Source organism: Marmota monax, unplaced genomic scaffold (assembly GCF_021218885.2).
Source record: "Marmota monax isolate L192 unplaced genomic scaffold, Marmota_monax_Labrador192_F-V1.1 WCK01_AAM20220418_F8-fsc00088, whole genome shotgun sequence".
Lineage (NCBI taxonomy): Eukaryota > Metazoa > Chordata > Mammalia > Rodentia > Sciuridae > Marmota > Marmota monax.
Window position 1 is genome coordinate 7,205,759 of NW_026694492.1, and position 21,310 is coordinate 7,227,068.

The window sequence follows — 21,310 nt, forward strand, 5'->3', positions numbered from 1 at the left end:
CGTTTTCCACGTGTAAACAATGAGCTCACTCATGCCCACAGGCCGCTCTCTGGCCTTCCCTTCCCAGGGAGGGGCGGAGGTCCCCAAAGCTCCCCCTCCCCCTCTGGAACCCAGGGCTCCTGGGTGTTGACAGCCACCACCTCTGAGAAGGGAAGGCCCTGGAAAAGCCATCTCCTCCCTTCCTGCCCCTGCCTTTCCCAGCGGGGCCTCCTCACAATGGAGCCAGGCCAGGGCCTGTTGCTGAGGGAACCAGCGCACAGCCCTGCCCAGCCCCCTTCTCTACGGAAATAGCCAAGGGAGAGAGCAAAGGATTAAATTGCCCTAATCTCCCGGCTTCAGGGGAGGCTGGGCAGTGGCCGCTGAGAGCTGGCAGCTCCCCATTGGTCCCGAGGAAGCAGGGGCCAAGGCCTAATTCCACCATCCCTCCAGCCCCGTCTCGGCGTCCCTCTCCTCAACCACAAACCCCGCAACTGGGAGGCCAGCAGCTTTACTCCCCTACAAAGGGAAGGACAGCAAAGCCGACAGCGTCCATCCTGATGGCCATCCTGATCTCTCCCAGCAGCACTTGGAATCCAGGAGGACCGGGCCTCCCTCCCCTGAGAGCTGTGGTTTTCCCTCGTTGTGACTCTTGTCTGTCGTCGTCGGTGATGGATGTGAATCAGACCTCCTCTACCTGCAGCTGAGGCCCTGCCGAGGTCCACGGAGAGGCCGGTCACCACCCTCCACTGCCCCCCAGCTCCCTGGGGAAGTCTTCATCCAGGCACTCAGGCTTTCCTGCCGCTCGGGGAAGCTTACGTTAATTAAAAACAAAACAAAACTGGGCATGTAGCTCAGTGGTTATAGGCCCTGGGTTCAATTCCCACTACCAAAACAAAGAGAAAGAAAGAAAGAAACTGCGGGCAGTACGCATACCATTTCAGAACGTTATAAAAATGTGTGCAGAAGAAAATTAGGCCCCTGGGGCCAGCAACACTCCCAGGTCTTTTCACCTAACTTCATGGATTTAATGTACAAAACAGATAATTCAGCAAACCCAGCTCTAAGGCCTCTACTGACTTTCTTTGTAGCCTAATGTGAGATGGGCCCCTTATACACAGCGGGGCGGAAAGTGCGAATTGGTGATTTTTTTTTTTTTTTAGCATACAATTTGGCAATGAGTATCAAGAATACTTTAAATTTTTTACCCTTCAGTTCACTAATTCCATTTCTAGGAACCTATCTTCAAGAATGATCAGATGTACACCAAAAAATTATTTACAGAGACCTTCATTTTGGCATTACTTATAATAGCCAAAATTCTCTTCCTCATACATGTTGAAAAAAAAAAAAACTAGAGGATCAGTTTAATCAATTGTAGTTACTTGTGTGGTAGGATACTCGGTGGTCATTGAACATCACGTTTCAAAGAGCGTGTGACGCCTGTGATGATCTTCCTTTTCTACAGTCAGATTCTTCTCTAATTCCTTTGGATGCTGCAGGGCCGACTGGTCTCTCCCAGCTCACGACAGTGCGTATGCTCAGTACCAGACATTTAGGCAGTTCATTCATTTTATTCTTGTTTATTACATACTCCTTTCACTTGCTCTCTGGTTTGGACACATGAGTGTGGCACCCATTCGTGTGTGTGTGTGTGTGTGTGTGTGTGCCCGCGGCTATTGTACATACAAGAGAGAACTCAGGACTGCAAGCTGCCTGGGCCAGGCTGTGACTTCCAAGTCCTCACTCCTTCCCGGCTCCTTGGTCTTAACATGTCCTCGATTCTGTTCCAATTGCACAAAAAGAAAAAGAAAAAACTGTTGAGTACACAAACCTCTCCAAGCTGACTTTCCTTCCTGCCTTTCCAATTTCATGAGAGGTTTCGCCCATCCTCCTCGGGGACGCCCAGGTCCAAGTCCTTTTAAATTACTGACGGGTCAGAACCTGCCGCTGGGCTTTCCTTGTTGTTGTTTGCTTGTTTGTTTGTTGTTTTTAAGTCTTGCCATCGGTCTCTTTCTGTTCCCACTTCTGCCACCCCAGGCCCTTCACTTCCCACCTACCGACTCTGGGTCTCTGCTGGGCCAGCTGCTTACAGCCTCTTGTCCCTGCAGACCATCCTCTATCCAACCTCTTTTTAAGTTCTTTTTAGCCCATCACTTCTGCTCAAAAGCCACCACTCACCACTTTCAAACGGCCATTACTGAATGAAGCGCCACCTTCTTATCCTAGCAGGTGGGTCCCCCTTAATCTTATCCCAGCCCATCCATCTTCCTGTTTTGTACCATGCAACTTCCTAATTAATGTTCCTTACTCCCGCCAAATTGGTACATGCCCCAACCCCAGGACACATCCTGTACCCTGCGACTTCTCCATTAGGACCCGTGTGATCTTGGATCAGTAACTTAACCTCTTCAGCCTCATCTCCTCATCTACAAAATGGGGATAATGCTGATAAACCTTCTTCATAGACTTGCTGTGAGAACAAGGCAGATGCAGAGATGCAGCAACTGTCCCTGATTTGCCTACCATTTACAACTGGGGCCCAGCTTGGCAGGGACAGCTCATCCCCGCTCCCCACAGTCAGAGGCGGGTTGAGGGGGATGGAGGATGCCCTCGAGATGGCTTGCTCACAGAGCTGGAAAGTCAGTGCAGGGGCCGGTTGCCCAGCTGGGGCAATGGTCCTGAAGCCTCGGTCGTCCACCCCTGGGACTTTTCTCCCAGCTGGGTTCTAAGAACCGAGAAGCAGAGTTACCACCCTCTTAAAGGTGAGGCCTGTGCCTGTCAAGCTTCTCTCCCATCATGCGCTGTCTGTCAAGGTGGTCAGAGGCCAGTCCAGACTTAGAGGAGAGGGGAAATAGTCTCCCAGCCTCCCAGAGCGAGGGGCATGAATACAGAGGAAGGCAAGAATTGATGGCAGCCCCTTTGAAGACAAGCTGCCATGGAGGGCTTTTGCCATCCCCAGTCTTGGCTGATCCAACATGTATTTCACATCGACTGAACTCAGAGCCAATAGCTTTTATTTGCCAAAAGAATGCTTGAGCCAGGGGTGGAACGTGCTGGAAATCCAATGACTCAGGAGGCTGAGGCAGGAGGATCGCAAGTTCAAGGCCAGCCTCCACAACTTAGCAATAGCAACACCCTGTCTCAAAATTTTTAAAAAGGAGTAGGGGCAGGGGTGGGGTGGGAATGTAGCTCAGTGATAGAGCACCCCTGGGTTCCTCCCCAGTACTGAAAAAAAAAAAAAAAAAAGATTGCTTTGCTGCCACAAGTAATAATTTCCATGATTGACTTTCCCCTCTTACTGTGACTCGTCCAAACATTCCAGCCTAACATTACGCTGTTTGAGGGCAAGGCTTCTGTCCACAACATACAATTTTTTATTCCCTCCACAGAGATTTACACATTGTAAACTCCCCATAAATATACAGCCCTTGATTTATTTTCTTCTGACAACCCCAGGACAGGGAATGGAGCATAAGAGTTGCTTTTATTGAATTTCATACAAGGCCAGGCTCGGTGGGCTCCAGGGACACTCAGAGAAACAGTCCTTTGTTCTCCTGCCCTGTCCAGAGCTGAGCCCGGAGCCTTCCAGAAGGGGAAGCTCAGTGAGGAGGCTGCAGACTGGGGAGGGCGTGTTGAGGAAATTCCATTCAAGACCCTCATTTCCGAAACTGCTCTGTGATTAGCCTGGCTTTGTGCTGGCCCCAGTCCAGTGGCAAAGAGAGGCCAGCCCTGAGGTCATAAAAAGCACCGGGGAAATACAAATGCAGGCCCTTTTACAGCCCCGAACAGGAGGTTAAAGGATTTGCTTTGTTGTTTGTTTATCTCAGACTGAAGCCAATTATCCCAATTACTTAAAAGAAAAAAAAAAATTTACTAGAGATTGTATTTTAAGTTCATTTCTTCCCCCCCCCCCCAGACAGGCCTCATACATTTTTCTTTTGGTTCAGAAAGGACCCTGAGTCTCTGGCAGGGAGGGCGGCCTGGGGTCACATGTCAGAGGGCGGGGGTGGGGGGGGTCAGGGGCCACCTAATGGCTGCCAAATGGGCTTGCAAGTAGCCATAGATTTGAACTTTGCATTGTTGCTACAGGCCTGAGGCCTGCACAGGAGGCAGGGCTGGGGGAGCAGGCTGCTGCAGTTCAAAGGCTGCCCTCGGGTTTCACTTGGCTCCTTGAGCCAGCCCTACACATCCCGGCTGGACTCATGTGCATGGAAGAGGGGAGGTTGGGGCTTGGGGCAAACACCCTGTAACCGAAAGCTGCAGCCCCGCAGACCCTCAGGATTAGTGTTAGAGGTTGAAAGGCCCAACTGCTTTCAGAGGCCCAGGAGGGTCCAGAGCCAGGATGGGAGGAGCTTGCCTCGGACCAGGCAAGAGCCCTCATTTCCAGACCAGGATGCTGGGAAGTGCACACCCCACTAGAATCCTGACATGAACTTCAAGGTTTCTGTCTCCACGGTGAGAAAAGCACTTCAGGTTGGACCACTTGACCCCACTGTCCGAAGCCTGCTTTCCTAAGGTCCCTTCCTCCTCCCTAACTCCTTTCTATAGGTTCCCTGGAATCCAAAATAGCCAATCAGGCCTGAGGAGCAGACCCAGCGCTGGCCCTGCCCTGCAGGCCCCGGCACAGCTTCCGGTGCCCATGTCCTCCCCCTCCCCCTCCCCCTCCCTTGCTCTAGTTTTCCCTTTTGCTTCCCTGGACTCTCTGGCTGGAAGGCTGACTGCATAGGTGGATTTGCATAGTTATATAACCCAAGTGAGTCTAAAGCTGTCAACCAAATTAAGGATGCCAGCAGGAAGCAAGCACAGAAGAATCACCGGGTGAGTCTGCCCTGCTTCTGGCTTCTCATGTGACCCAAGGAGAGTGACCTCATCTCCTTAAGCTTCAGTGTCCTCAGCTATAAGACTCGAGAGTCACAGCGACCTTGCAGAGCTGTAACAAATTTTTTGTTTGTTTTTTAACAGTACCAAGGATTGAGCCCGAGGGTCACTTCAACACCAAGCTTTCCAGCCCTGTTTATTTTCTATTTTGAGACACAGTCTCAATAAGTTGCTGAGTCTGACCTGGAAATTGAGATCCTCCTGCCTCAGCCTCCTGAGACGCACTACATACAGGCATGCACTACACACCCAGTGAGTTGTAACAGGTTTTAAATTAAGTTCATGTATCTATGCAGACCAAACTGGTGCCCTGCAAAAGCAGATACTGCCCAAATGAACCAAAGAACTCCTCAGAAAAAGTCTAAGACAAAGGACTGGCAGTGCAGCTTGGTGGTAGAGTGCTCGCCTAGTGTGTGTGTGGCCCTGGGGTCAATAACCCAGCACCATGTTGGTAATGAAGGGAAAAAAGTCAGTAATTTCCCATCTTCCAAGGGAATTTAGTAATAATGCACATTATTAAGTTTTCTCCCAAGATATTCTAAATTATTCCCTGCAAGGTGAGGGCTTAGGAAACTGATACCTAGCAACCACCCCAGCTGTCTCTGATCACATCTTGCAGGTGGTCCCTGACCACACTTAGAGAAACACTGTGTAAGACTTTCCTGAGCAAAACAGAAAGAACTACAATTACTGAATTCTCCTCCTTAGGCAGTTCAGTTATTTATTTTTTAAGATCCTGGAGATCAAGCCCAGGGCCCCACACATGCTAGTCAAGATGCTGCAGCTGAGCTACATCTCCAGGTCTTACTATTTTTTGAGACAGGATGTCACTGAGTTACCCGGGCTGGCCTCAAACTCGCAATCCTCCTGCCTTCTCCTCCCTGAGTTGCTGGAATTCCAGGATCGCTTTACAGTTTACTTTTAAGTAGTCAACAATTAATATTGCACAACATCACAGGCTGAGGTTTGGCCGCTCCAAGATGGGCCCAGCCAGGCTCGGTTCCAAGCTGGAGCTTGTATCCACGTCTGCTCCATATGTCTGTCATTGTTCTTGGACCGGCAGGTACCCAAGGCTTATTCTCATGTCACAGTTGCTAACATTCTACCAGCCAAGCAAGCCCGTGGCCCTGCCCAGCATCAGTGCAGAGGCAGGGCTGATGTTCGACTTTGTCTCAGAAGCAAATGCTTGTTTCCATAAACAAGAGATGGGCAAAGTATTGCCTAGAGGACAAATCTGGTGTGCAGCCTGTTTTCATATTGTCCACAAGCTGTGAAATGGCTTTTATATTTTTTACAGGTTGTAAAGAAAAACAAAGTGATATGCAACAGACATCGTACGTGGCTCACAAAAAATTTACTGCCTGGCCCTGAAAGACCAGTGTGTCTGCCCCTGCTTGGGCCTCAACCGTCAAGGGGTATTTTTGTACACAGCATGATGGCTGGGGTGGTTTCATGTTTTTGTTTGTTTGTTTCTTCTTTTTTTAAATGAAGGAGAATTTAAAGATGCTTTCCAGCCTGGAAGTAGGAGCTAGTGGAGAAGGGGGAGGGGAAAGATTGAAAACACAAAGGAGAGGGAAGCTAGTTAAAGGGGACTGTTCTGGAAGAAGAGTCCTTGAAGAGGAATGAGGGGAGGAGGGAAAATACCTTTCTCTGTGCCCGTCTTAGGTTCAAGGCTTGTGTCCCTCCAACAAAAGACAGATTAACAAGAGAAAAACATGCACGTTTAATTAAAAGTTTTACACAGCACGGGAGCCTTTATCGGAGTAGTTTTCTACTAGGCTTAATGAAGAGGGAATGGTCGTGGAGAAATACGACAAAGCAGAAAACTGGCTGAGTGTGGCGGCCACCCCTGTAATCCCAGCAATTTAGGAGGCTGGGGCAGGAGGATCACAAGTTCAAGGTCAGTCTGTCTCAAAATAAAAAAGAGCTGGGGTGGTACCTCAGTGGTAAAGTGACCTTGGGTCCTATCTCTCACACAGAGCAGGGAAGGGGAAAAAAGCCAGTGGATGTTTTTGTCAACCATTTATGGAGGTTTTGGGCGTTGGTAACTGACAGGATGCAACAGTCCCCTCCTGAACGCGTTTGCAGGCACGTGGTCACTGCAACATGAGCACTGATTGGTCCGCTTCCCTTTCACATCTGCCATGGCCCAACCCCATCCCTCCCTTTTGCCCACCTCTCAGGCTTTAGAGAAGGGACAAGTGTGGAGGTGTGTTTTCTTGGCTGACATCCTCAACCGTAGGTGGTGGGCAGGGGTCCTGGGGAAGAGCTGCTGAGACAAAAAGGAGGAATTCATCTGCTCCCAGGAGAGTGTCTGCCTCAGCTGGCTGACACCTGCCTCTGCCTGGGGTTCCTAAATATTCCTTTAATGTGAATGTGCCGACTTTTTAATAAAGTACTGTTGAAAAGAAGCAGAATTTTGGGTAATAGGGCAGTAGCAGCCTCTTACAGCAAAGCAGACACAGTCTATGAATGGTCTCTGTGACCAACATCCTAGAGGACAGCGCATGAATGTTCAGAAACAAGGGAACTTTAGTCCTGTATCTTTTCCTTAAATTGTCCATCCCTGATTTTATTTCTCACTGATTTTGATGTTTAAAAGGCAGGGAGGAATTGTTCCCATATACACACCCCTTCCTCCATAGAGCACTGTCGGGGCCCCAAGACACCTAAATGTTGGAGACTATAACTGGAGCGACCTCTGACACCATCCTCATCACTGCAGCCCCTTCCTCAGATCATCTCAGGAGTGATTTTTGGGGGGTTGGGCGGAGGCGTTGTACCAGGGATTGGACCCAGGGACACTTAGCCACTGAGCTACTCTGCAACCCTTTTTTTCATTTTATATAGAGACAGGGTCTCGCTGAATTGCCCAGGGCCTCTCTAAGTTGCTGAGGCTGGCTTTGAACTGTGATCCTCCTGTATCAGCCTCCTGTAAGACTTGAGCTTACTAAGCCTCCTGAGCTGCTGGAATCACATGCATGCACCACCCCACCAGGCCTCAAGAGTGGATTTTCCACGCCCCACTCCTTTGGCTTTCATCCTACGTTTCTCTACAACAGCTTGCACCTATTGCTCTGTCTCTGTATTGTCCAGCCCAATGGACAGTTGTTTTCGTTTTCCATTGCTGCCAAACAAATTGCCACAAACTTGGCTATAGAAAACCGTCCCTGCTGATAAGGTCCTAAGTCCAGGTAGGCTTACCTGGGTCCCTGCTCTGGGTCTCACAGGGCTGAAACCAAGCTGTTGTCTGGTCTCTGGAGAATACGTCACTTCCAAGCTCCTTTGGGTTAATGGCAAAACTTAGACTGAGGTCTGTTCCCTTGTGGGCTTCTCCCCGGTCACTCTTGGGGCTGCTCTTGGGTCTGACATGCCATCCCTGCTGTGTTCAGGCCAGGAAGGGGACATCCACCCTTCTCCCGATGTCAATCACTCTGACTTCCCCTTTTGCCATTGGCTGAATAAAACTCTTTGCTTTTAATGGATTTATGATTGAATTAGGTCCACCCAGATAATTTCCCTTTAGATTATTTCTGAATCAACTGATCAGGAACCTTAATGATATCTGCAAAATCCCTTTTTGACACTGAATGGAACGGAACGTAGTCAGGGTATTCCAGGCCCCGGGAATTAGGACAAGAAGTTGGGGACAGGACATTGGAGGATTTTTTCCTCTCACAAGGGTCTCAGAATATATGTGAGTGTAAGAGTATGCTGGTATGGGGGGCTCTCCAGCCATGGAGTTTCTCCCCACTCTTCTTGACATGGCAAACCCTGACAAGTCTCCTGCTGGCTACTGTGTCGACCTAACCAGGGGCCATGATCCCCACTGGACACCTCCAATTCACAGGAGACGGAGCTGGGTCCCTCCAGCTGATCTCCTCTGGCCAGTTCTGGGCTTGTCTAACACTCATGCCCAGCAGCCACACTGAGACAGAAGTGGCACAGAGATGGTTCATTGTCCTTTGGCTTTAGAAGACACCATTTCTCACAGGGTGGAGTGGGGCTCGTCTGTAATCCTAGCAGCTCCGGCGGCTGAGGCAGGAGCATCACAAGTTCAAATCGGCCTCTTTAGCAAGGCCCTAAGCAACTTAAATAAAATATAAAAAGAGCTGGGAGTGGTTCAGTGGTTAAGCGCCCCTGGGTTCAATCCCTGGTACTAAAAAAAAAGACACCATGTCCCAGGCAGGGGGTGTGGCTCATTTGTAGACCACTTGCCTAGCATGCACAAGGCCCTGGACTGATTCAATCCTCAGTCCCCACTCCCTCCCCAAAAGACACCATTTCTCCTTCCTAACCTTATCCCCTGGAGTCTACCCTCTGAACCAGACTTGAGTTCTTCCTTGGCTTTCTATCCACACCTCAGCCCTTCTTGGCTTCTTCGTTTTTTTCTTTAGATTTCTTTTTTGATTTTTGACCCTGCTCCCTGCCCATTTCCATGCCCCTGTCTCCATCCCTTCTCTTTTCTCCTGTGGCTCCTAAATTTTTCTCCTCCACCTGTAGGCATGAGGTCCTACTCCCTAGCACAGATGCTTCTGTTTCTACTCCTCACCACACGTCTCTTTTGCCAACTTTGTGTCTCAAGTGCCTGGCTCACAGCAGCCATCAGTATACATCTGTTAATGGAAGAAAAGAGTGAATGAATGAATAGATGGGTTGGTGAACTTGAGTCATGTATGCTTTTTAAATCTTCTCTTAGTCCTATGATGTCCGTATCCTGGGGCCACCTCTCTGACACAGGGATGGATCATTCATTCATTCTTTTATTACTATTATTACTATTATTATTATTATGACTATTATTATTATTATTATTATTTTAAACTGATACAACACTTTTTTTAATACCTTTATTTTATTTATTCATTTTTATGTGGTGCCGGGATCTAACCCAATGCCTCACACACGCTAGGTAAGCCTTCTATCACAGAGCCACAACCACAGCCCCATTCATTCGTTCATGTATCCATCCCTGGGAATTTAAAGATAAATATGAAAAGGATAAACATTTTCCTTAGACTGTTTAAGAGTTTGTGCTCAATGGGCGGGGGGAGGACTGGGGCATTTTTTTTAAGAGAAATCCTGTCTCAAAAGTTAAAAAATTAAAAAGGGCTGGGGATATAGCTCAATGTTAAAGCGCCCCCACTTTCAATTCCCAGTACAAAAAAAAAAATCCAAGAGTACAGCTATAGCCAAATTTAATCATTCAGACTGGAGTCCACCAATCCAGAGTGATAGAATTCCTTTCTTTTGTGAAATACAGCATTCTCATTGTTTCCCACTAAAAGAGACACTTAAATTTGCTTCCCACCAGGTTTGAAGCTGGTGCCTAATGTGGCTGAAAATGTATTGAGCCCAGAGAGGAAATCCAATGCCCCAGGGCGACGGGCTGAATGGCCGCCTTGTTTCCAAGGGCATTCTCCTTTGTCTGCCTGGGATCTCAAATGACATGTTTGGACACAAAGCCTCTTAGGTAGAAATTACTACATTTGCCAGCACTCCTAATTTGGAGCTGGGTTTATTATTTCAAAGTCTTTTTTCACGATTCGACTTTGGTGAGATTTTACAGCTGAGTCAGGACCCTCATTTGAAAATATGTCTTGTTGTGACGGTCACTAGTGTTCCTGCACATCTTTTTTTTTCCCCCCTTTAAGGTTTCCCCTTTTGTAAGGTCCGTCCTACGTTGAAAGTTCCCAGCCAGTGTTTACTTTTCTCCCTTCGAGGTCACTTCTTAACCTCTCTGAGATATTTATCATGAGGCGTTTAAAACCTTTCTGTGTGAAGAATCCAGAGGAGCCAGCTGGTGAGAAGGCTGACCACGGAGGAATCCAGGGGACCTGGGGCAGAGAGGCTGTGTTCCTAATGACTCGTCTTCTCAGCTGGTAGATCCAGTGGCTCCTGAGCCCTGGAGACAGATTTGGACCAAGAAACCCAGGAGCGCAGGAATCCCTAGTCTGTGTTCCCCACTCGCCTGCTGCGTTAAGCATTTCTTCTTCTTTTCTGAGTTCCTGATGCTCTGACACTGGGGCCTTGCTGACTGTGGAGAGACTGCCGCAGGGTTAGTCGGTTCCAGGAAATAGCAAACTGCCCACTTCAGAGACACACTAACCAAGGCAAAGCCCACATTCCACCACCTTCTCTGGTGGTGCCTGGCTCTCTTACTGTAGCAGACAATGTCCCCCCTGCCCCTGTTCATCCAGAGCCAGATGCCAAACAACCGAGACCCCTGCGTCCAGTGCCCACAGAACCACTCACCTACTCAGACTAGCCATCCTGAGCCTGTCCACTGTGCTTGCCCAGCTCACTCACCCTGTGAAAACCATACCAAAGGCTCTCGCCCATGCTCTCCCCACCCCACCGCCCTCTGCCTTCAGCCAGCCCCGGGGCTGCTCATATGCTCTGGCTTGGCTTGCTGTGCTGCCTGTTTCTAGGGAACTGTGTGTATCAAAACCAACTTTTCAGTTGCCTCCTGATCGATGGGTGTCCCCAAACATGAATAATTATAAAGCCTGTATTTTAAAACACCAACTCTGCTCTCAGACACACACTTAAAGAAAGTAAGAAAGAGGAAGAAGACTAAAAACCTGGTGCGGGGTTCAGTGGCACACACCTGTAATCCCAGCAGCTCGGGAGGCTGAGGCAGGAGGATCCCGAGTTCAAAGCCAGCCTCAGCAAAAGTGAGGTGCTAAGCAACTCATGAGACCCTGTCTCTAAATAAAATACAAATAGGGCTCCGTGGTTAAGTGGCCCTGCGTTCAATCCCCAGTTCCAAAAAAAAAAAAAAAAGACTAACCCTTGTGACGACCAGTTTGATCTAGAAGAAGAGGATGCTACAGTTTGGATCTTGATTGTCCCTCAAAGGCCCATATGCTAAGGGCTTGGTACCTAGATACTATTACTGGGAAGACATGAAACCTCTAAGGGGTAAGGTCTAGTGGGAGGTCTTGAGGTCTCTGCGGGCATGCCCTAGAAGGTAATTGTGGATCCTGGCTCCTTCCTCACTATCTTAGATTCCTGGCCGTAAGTGATTAAGTTTCGCTCTGCCTGTTGTTCCCGCCATGATCCTCTACCTCACCATAGGCCCAAAGCAACAGGGCCTACAGACCATGGATTGTGATCCAAACTGTAAACCAAAAACCTGTTCTCTTTATAAGTTGATTATCTCAGGTATTTCATTATAGTGATGGAAAGCTGATTAACACAAAAAAAGAATCTGGGAAGAAGGGTAGACAGCCAGCATTCCCCGACTGTGGGCATTGTCCAAGTCAACATCAAGGGCTTATGAAGTGGTTGTATTGTCATCCTCAGCTGCAAATGGGCAGCTAGGATTTAGAGAAGTTAAGTAGTTTGTCCGACCACAAAGCTACATGAGTAAGCAGTGGAGCCAAGATTGAAACCGAGTTTTGTTCCGTTAACAGTCAGTGCCAACCAATTCCAATCTTTTGGTCTCAACTCCTACCATTTTGCACTTTTCATTTCATATGGGAGATTTTGCTGGGTTCTGTTCCAAAACAGCTATGCTGTCTACCAAATCCCCCCAAATTTAAGAGAATCATGGTATTGTACTTCCCTGTACCAGTACTTTGAATCCTGAGTGGTTTTTCCTGATATCTGATATCCTGAGCAACTCAGAGAGACACTGTCTCTAAATAAAATATAAAAAAGGGCTGGGAATGTGGCTCAGTGGTTAAGCACCCCTAAAAGATGGTAAATTTTATTTTCTTTTATTTTTACTCTGTATTGGGGATTAAACCCAGGAGTGCTTTACCACAGAGCAATGTCCTGAGTCCTTTTTATTTTTTAATTTTGAAACAGGGTCTTGCTAAATCGCTGAGGCTGGCCTCGAACTTGCAATCCTCCTGCCTCAGCTTCTGGAGTTCCTGGGATTATAGGCGTGTACTACCTCGATGGGCTACGTTCTGTGTATTTTGCTACAATTTTCTAAAAGGGAATTATTTTCAGAAAAGGAAAACAATATATACAATGGCATGAAGACCACATGGTTTTGATGAGAGAGTGTGGGTCTGAGAATGAAAATCAAGTGAGGAGTATACGGTGCAAACAGGTAAGGATTTTAGGTGCGAAGCTTTCAGTGCAGGGCTCCGTGACACACGTAGCCAAACAAGAGCTCCACCTGAAGCCTGTCCCTGGGCTGCTACTCCAGCAGGAGACCCGAAAGGGGAAGTTAACTCTAAGGGACAGCAGATGCTTAGAGTCTGCTGCAGGGACCTCCAAAGGGAGCCTGAGTCAGGAAGGAGGAGGAAAGGCATGGGGAGCTGGGAGTGCTTACACACAGCAGGGAGAAATGGGCAGTGCCTGTGGCTGACTGTTAGTGGGCAGCTGTTTCCAGTTCAGGCATGGATCTCTCCATGGATTTCAGCTCACTCCTAAAGTCTTTCTGGTAATCATCCACAGAGCCATCTTAGTCTAAAGGAAGGAGGAAAAAGAAAATCGATGTGGATTCATTCTTGCAGAGCTTACAGATATTAAAAAGAAAATAAATGAGGGGATGTTTTCCCCCCAGTTCTGAGGATCAAACCCAGGGTGTGTGCCTGCCAGGTAAGAGCTGGACCACTGAGCTACACCCTCGGCCCTTTTAATGTTTTATTTTTATTCAGGGTCTTGCTAAGTTGCTTAGAGCCTTGTTAAGTTGCTGAGACTGGCTTTGAACTTGCAGTCCTTCCCCAATAGCCGGGATCACAGGTAAGCATCATGGAGCCCAGTTCTAGGGTTCCCTTGAAGGTCCAGACACGTTGCAGGCCTGCCCAGAGAAACTGTTCTCTGATGACAGTGGGTCAAGTTCACCCAGGCAGAGAAAGGGTTTTGGAATTGAAATTAAAAACAAATTCCCCAGTGTGACTACTTGGATATGCCGTTTATTGAGCTCGATTGCTTAATTCTGACTTCATTATTATTATAGCCTTGCCTCCACAACATTTCCTGGCTCATTAAGACCCACAGATCATCCACAAACCACTTTTCAAACTTCTTTCATCATTTTTTTTTTTCTCAAAAACAACTAGTAAAGCCGGGCACACTGGTGCACGCCTGTAATTCCAGCAGCAAGGGAGGCTGAGACAGGAGGATCGCAAGTTCAAAGCCAGCCTCAGCAACAAAAGGTGCTTGGCAACTCAGTGAGACCCTGTCTCTAAATAAAATACAAAATAGGGCTGGGGATGGGGCTCAGTGGTCGAGTGCCCCCGAGTTCAATCCCTGGTACAAAAACAAAAACACTAGTAAAAAGCTCAAATGACCTCACTGGTGTACATTCTCTTTCCTCACCACTTCTCACAGTAGACCAGTAGCAAAATGACAAAAAGACAGGAAAGGAAGCAGGAAGAACATGTGTAGGTGACGTGAGTACCAGAAATACTATAGATTATTGACTGTTGATTCTATTAGTGTGTGTGTTGGATAAAAAACTATAAGCAATATGCTCATGATGCAATGTGAACTGCAAAACTTGGATAACTGCAGAACTTAGACTTAAGTTAGTGAGTAAGAGTCTACACCCCACAACTCACCCCGTTACCAGCTGCAAGCACAACTGAACTGGGACTTAAAAACCCAGACTTTTGGGGGGCCAGCAGGACTAACAGGACCCAAACAGAAAGACAGAGACCTCCACCACTATTGTCCCCCCTGCACCAGACTCCTCTGGCCCAGATCAAGTTCCAGCCACCCAAACTTAAAACACATCACAGGTGAGCATGTGGGACCCTTAGGTGTAGACTCAGTTAAGACTTAGAATTAGGATATGTCTGAAGTGTGATGAGCATTAATAAAATAGATTTGATTGAACCTAACTGTGCCTCAGACTGAGTCTGTAGAAACCTCTCCTGACGGGGCTGGGGGTGTGGCTCAGTGGTAGAGCGCTCACCTAGCATGCAGGAAACACTGGGTTCCATCCTCAGCTCCACATAAGTGTAAAATAAAGATATTGTGTCCACCTAAAACTTTTTTTTTGAGAATTTTTAATATTTATTTTCTAGTTATCGGCGGACACAACACCTTTGTTTGTATGTGGTGCTGAGGATGGAACCTGGGCCGCACGCATGCCAGGCGAGCACGCTACCGCTTGAGCCACATCCCCAGCCCCCACCTAAAACTTAAGAATAAATATTTCTTGGGGCTGGGGATGTGGCTCAAGCAGTAACGCGCTCACCTGGCATGCGCAGGGCGCTGGGTTCGATCCTCAGCACCACATAAAAAAAATAAAATAAAGATGTTATGTCCACCGAAAACTGAAAAATAAATTAAAAAAAAAAGAATAATATTTCTTAAAAAAATAAACCTCTCATAACAGGGTAATAAGTTTTTTAATTAATTAAAAGTTAATTTTATCAATTTTCATTCTGATGTTCTTCTGGTATCTAGCTAGAAGAAGATAATGAGCATGTCCTTTTGACCAAGGTCATTTTGTGAAAAAGGCCGATTTTGAAGACAGTCAGTTACACTAATGAGACACTGGCAGCCTTTAATTAATTAATTTCTACTGGGGATTGAATCTAGGGGCACTTTAGCACTGAGCCACATCCCCAGTTCTTTTTATTTTTTGAGACAGGGTCTAAAAGAATTGCCAGGGCTGGCCTCAAACTCGAGATCCTCCTGCCTCAGCCTCCTGAGTGGCTGGGATTACAGGTGTGCACCATAGCACCTAACCATCAGTAACCTTATTCCGGCTTCTCTCTTTCAATTGTTCTTCCCAAAACATCTTGAACTAATAGGTTCACGTATTTCTTTTCTTTTCTTCTTCTTTTTAAAAATATATTTTTAGTTGTTGTTAGACCTTTTTTATTTATTTATATGTGGTGCTGAGAATTGAACCCTCACAACATGCCAGGCAAGTGCACTACCACTGAGTCACAGTCCCAGCCCCCCAGTTTCTTTTTAAGCAAACGTGTCCCTCCATCCTTTGGAATATCATCCATGTTTGCAAGCATTTACTTTCACACCTGCCATCTCAACTTTGTCCTTTACCAATTTACAGGTTTACCACCCTTCGTCCAATCAGCTCCTTGTCTAGAGCACAGCTGTTTTAAGGCAATGCATTATCCTAACCAGACATCAGCAGAAGACTGAACTGTGGCCCCAAAGGATGACAGAATTCACAGCTAGCTGTCCCGTATGGCAGTTTCTCCACTAAGGGCCACAAATATCCTTTGAGAGTTTTAAAGTTTTTGTGTTTTTCCCCAACACACACACACACACCACACAAATGTGTTTCATTTGGGTTGTCATCTAAAAAACGGTTGATATCTGTGACTTGGGAATCATCTGGCCAATTACTGTGCAGCTCACAATCTACCACCCTCCTTGGGTGCTCCTGTTTGGTCTTGGATTCTTGGTTGCACTGGCGCTAATGAGCTATTGAGCTCAGGATCCCTAGGGCTTGGAGTTCTTCCTTCCCTCACTAACCCTTCTTGCTGGAGTAGATTGCAACCGTTCAAAGTCTGTTCTCTGTAACATACATATTTGGAAGGGGGTCTCCCCCGTATTGCAGACTTTTCTCTTTTTAATCTTTGGGCAGTTGACTTTTAATTTATGAACTTGTAATGAAAGCAAAAGTGTTTGGAGAAAAGCAATAAACTGGAAATTATGAATGGTGTAATTTACCATAGGAATAGGCCATTAGAGTAAAGAGCAGAAAACCATATCTAATTAGTGCACAAGTGTACTGACAGCAAAGGCAAGATTGGTGTTTAAAGATTAGGTGGAAAATAATAGGGCAAAAAGAGAGTGGGGGAAAGTCCACAGAAATCAGGTGGAAATGTAAAATCAACCAACTATTGAGCATCTTTCTAAACTGGTTCTCAGCTTTTTCTGTGTGCACCTTCCCATCTATCCGTATGCATCACAGTTCCCAGAGTGGCAGAAGAGATTCCAGAAGTTCTCTTGAATAGAAGAAGGGAGGCAGGTGCCTACCTCCAAGGGAAACCTCTAGAACACTCCTCTAGAGATAAGAAAATACCCACCTTGGCCATATATGGAAAAGTCTCGTTTCTTTTATTGGGTATCATTGGAGAATGAGTTTCTTCATGTAAATAAGGTTTCAGCTTCTCCCATTAGGGAGAAGCTATTTTCAAAACAAACAAAAAAGAAAACAGTAAGTGTTGTTGAGGATGTGAGGAAATTGCTGGTAGGAATGTGAAATGGCACTTTCCACTATGGGAAACAGTAGTTTGTGAAAAGATCAACCAGAGCCGAGCATGGTGGTGCATGCCTATGACCTCAGCGGCTCGGGAGGCTGAGGCAGGAGGATTGCAAATCAGAGTTCAAAGTCAGCGGCAGCAATTTAGCAACTCAGCAAGACCCTATCTCTAAATAAAATACAAAAAAGGGCTGAGGATATGACTCAGTGGTTAAGTGCCCATGGGTTCAATCCCCAATTCCAAAAAAAAAAAAAAAAGATTCACCATAGAATTACCATATAATCCAGAAATTCTACTTCTGGGTCTATACTCAATAGAAATTAAACCAGGGATTCAGACACTTGTATATCCGAGTTCATGGATAGCAGCACTATTCACAATGGACAAAAGATGGAACCAACTCCAGTCTAAAGTGCCCGCTGATGGATGAACAAGCTGTGGCATAGATTTAAAATGGATTATCATTCAGCCTTCAGAAGGAAAGAAGTTCCGACACACGCTACAACATGGATACACTTAACCTTGAAGATGTTATGCTAAGTGAAATAAGCCAAAGATAAGAATTGTAGCGAGGCACCCAGAGACCCAGAGTATGCAAATTCATAGAGATAGCAAGTAGAATGGTGAGTGCCAGGGGTGAGTGGTGGGGAGAGTGGGCAGCTGTGGCTTAGTGGGTACAGAGATGGGGGGCTGGGGACATAGCTCAGTTGGTAGAGTGCTTGCCTCGCATGCACAAGGCCCTGGGTTCAATCCCCAGCACCACCAAAAAAAAAAAGAGTAGGTACAGAGTTTCTGTTTGCAAAGATGAAAAAGTTCTGTGGGTGGGTACTAGTAATAATTGCACAACCATGGGGATATAATTCATGCCAGAGAACTGTATAAAAATAGCTAAAATGGTCAATTTTACTCTCTATATATTATGGCACAATTTTTAAAAATTAAAAACTTTTAAGCCTACCCCTTTAAGTGCCAAACCTCAAAAAATTTTTGTTTTAATGGAAATTTTCTCCAATAAATGACATGTACCCCTGCTTTCTTAGAGCAGACCGATTGTCACCTACACATTTCCAGAGGACCAGGACCAGCCCTAGCAGCAAGGCTGAAAGCAGGGAGGCCTCTGAGGTTACTGGCCCACGGTCCCCACAGGGCCTCACACCTGACTCTCTGTGCTTTGTCACTTTCTGGTTGTCTTCCATCTTGTCCCTGGTGCCCTGCACTCAGCAACTGAGCATTTCCTTGAAATTTTGCTGTTTTATTTTTAAATCTGCCACGAGCTGGGAAGGCAAGAAGCAAGCGTGTGCAGATGGGGGCCACGTAGGAATGAAAGGCCTCGAAGAAACTAGGCTGGGGGGCCCTCTCTGCAAGGGGGTGAACAGCCATTGTGGCTGTATAGAGGGCGATGGTCACAAGCACAAAGCCCGCTGCAAGCCTCCCTGCCTATCTGTCTCCCTGCCTCCCAGCCTCCCTGCCTCCCTGCCATATTTCAGAGGAGTTTCCTCACTGGCCAGGGAGCACGCTGAATTGATGATACTCCTTGGTACTTTTTTTTTGAAGTATGTTTCTGTGGCTGGGGATGTAGTTCAGTGGTAGAGTGCTTGCCTAGCACACGTGAGGTCCTGAGTTCAATCCCCAGGACGTGGGGGTGGGGGGAGGGGAGGTTACTGTGAAATGACATAACACACATAGAGAAAAGGAGATAAGATACGCGCACCATTCTATGACTAATTATAAAACAAACACTCATGTGAGCATCATCCAGCCAGGACATACATTGTTGCTTACACACCAGGACCCAACCTCTTGCCTGCACGTGCACACACACACACACACACACTGTATACATACATTATGTTAAATATAATATGTTATAATCTATTTTCTTCTTCAACACAGCTCACCACTATCTTGAGCTTCAGAATTACCTCTTCCTTTTCTCCTTGGTAGACATGCTAAATAATACAGTTTAGTTTTACTGTCTGGGGACTTTGTGTAGACAGAGCCATGCTGCGTCGAGCTGCTTCTGCTCAATGTTCTGCTTCCCCGAGTCCTCCCCTTGTGTGAAGCAGTAGTCCCTCTGTTTGATGCCCGGGGGCTGTCGATTTTATGAACATATGGCAACTCTTCATCCATCATTTTTTTTTCCTGGTACTGGGGGATTGAACCCAGGGGTGCGCTTCCACTGAGCCACATCCCCAGCCCTATTTTGTATTTTATTTAGAGACAGGGTCTCACTGAGTTGCTTGGCACCTCATTTTGCTGAGGCTGGTTTTGAACTTGTGATCCTCCTGCTTCAGCCCACCTAGCCCCTGGGATTACAGGTGTAGACCACCATGCTGGCTCCTCATCCATTCTTACACTGATGGACATTCAGGTTGCTCCAGGCGTTGCTGGCTATGACGATCGTTTCTGTGGTTCCTGGATTCTGTTGGCACTGGTGGGAGGATTGGCTGCTTCTACTACAGATCTGCTTCCTGGTATTAGGTTCCTCTGAGATACCTAGAGAGTGGCGGCGGGGGGGGGGGGGGGGGGGGGGGGCGCTTCCACAGCTCAGCTGGTGCAGCAGAGGACTCCGGTGGATGAAATACCTAGAATGACTTCGCTTCCACTGGGCTGTCACTGATGAGTTTCCAATCATCGTGTCCCCAGATTTCTAATGATGAGAGTTATTTACTAATCATCAAGGAAAACCTGCTGAAAATACAAATTCCAGGACCCCAAACCTAGACCTCATGAATCAGACTTTCCTGGGAAGGTACAGACCAATCTATTGTTACCTAGTGCCCTAGGTAATCCCTGTGACCCAGGAAGTTTGCAGACACCGTCTTTCCTATAATCACACTCACATCTGTCTCTTCTGAGGCTGTTTCATTTATTAAACTCTCTTCCAACCACATGCTTCCCGCTGGTACCTACTTTTGTCTACAACATGTGCATATTTTCTGCAACCTTACCTTCCCTGAAAACTACAATTACACCTTGCTTTCTTTATGCCAACCAAGCTTTCTTTAAAATATCTGCATCTGGCAGAATGTGGTGAGACACACCTGTAGTCCCAGCTACTTGGGAGGCTGAGGCAGGAGTATTGCAAGTTCCAGGCCAGCCGGGGTAACATTGTATTGAAATCAACAATAAGTTTAATTCATATTTTTAAAATTTTTTCTTATATTTATTTATTTTGGTACTGGGGATTGAACCCAGGGGTGCTCTATGACTAAGCCACAATCCCGATACTTTTTTATTTTTTTATTTTTGATTCAGGATCTCACAAAGTTGCCCAGGCTGGCCTCTAACCTGAGATCCTCCTGCCTCAGCCTCCCAAGTAGCTGAGTTTATAGGCATGTGCCACTGTGTCCAGCTTCAGTTCATTCATATTTCTGAATGTAGAAGTCTTGTCAGCATGCCAAAAAAGTTTAATGGCTATGTTGGGAAAGATTTTGCAGCCTGTTCTTGCCTATTGTTGGCATTCCCTTCCCACCTCTACCCACTTCCATGTATTGATCCCAGGGAGGATAACACAGATGTCAGTAAGGCTGAAATTCCTTGTCCAAGAATTTTTCACTTTTACGTGCCATAGAGAATCCCAAGTATTTAAGAACACAAAATCATCTGTATGCATTTCTATGTTAGCCCTCATCACTGTGAATTGCTCTTATTAACAATATCATTATCATTATTGCTTAAAATTCCTTTCCCCCCAGTTTGAGCTCCATAAGAACAGGGACCCTGTGCCTGTTAAGCAGTCCACACATGTTTTATTGACGTTTTGCATGGATGCATGGACGGACAGGAAACAGTTGATAGGAGCCACTGTCTTTCTTTCCTCCCTATGGTCAGAATGACAGCTCCATTTTCAGGCCAACCAGAAAGGAGGGCTGCCTGAAAAATGATATTTTGATCCATTTCACAGTCACCTGCCTCTTGCTTCTGTCTCTTGAACTGTGAGGATGGAAGAAAAAGGGGAGGAGGAGATCATATTACTTAATAGTTTTCACCTGCTCTTTTCAAAGTAGCACTTGAGAAGATTATTTCTAAAATTCTATTTCACTTACATATTTTTGAATAGGTAATATGTTCAGAGCCAGGTGTGGTGGTGCTCACCTGTTCATCTCAGCCACCCAGGGCTGAGGAGGGGATCACAAGGCTGCTTGAGGCCAGCCTTAGCAACTTAGCAAGACACTGTCTCAATCTGTTTTTTTTTTTTTTTTAGAGGCTCAGCTCAGTGGCAGAGTGGCTGCCTACCATGTGGGAGGTCCTGGGTTTGATCCCAGAAAAAAAAAAATTCCCAAGATTTAAAATTCAAA

The 21,310-nt window shown here is 46.6% G+C and overlaps 1 long non-coding RNA gene across 2 annotated transcripts in view; it reads right to left on the reverse strand.

Moving 5' to 3' along the window:
* Window positions 1–592: 592 nt before the first annotated feature.
* The window catches only part of LOC124075865 (uncharacterized), a 37,002-nt gene continuing 16,284 nt past the window's right edge, over window positions 593–21,310 (reverse strand). The window contains exons 2-3 of one of the 2 annotated variants that reach the window (XR_006846194.2): window positions 13,148–13,284; window positions 593–1,760 (exon numbers count right to left, since the gene is read on the reverse strand). This is a non-coding gene — a long non-coding RNA (uncharacterized LOC124075865). Of the gene's footprint in view, window positions 1,761–9,774; window positions 10,895–13,147; window positions 13,285–21,310 lie in introns of those variants that run through there. The other variant, XR_009224523.1, reaches the window with a different exon arrangement.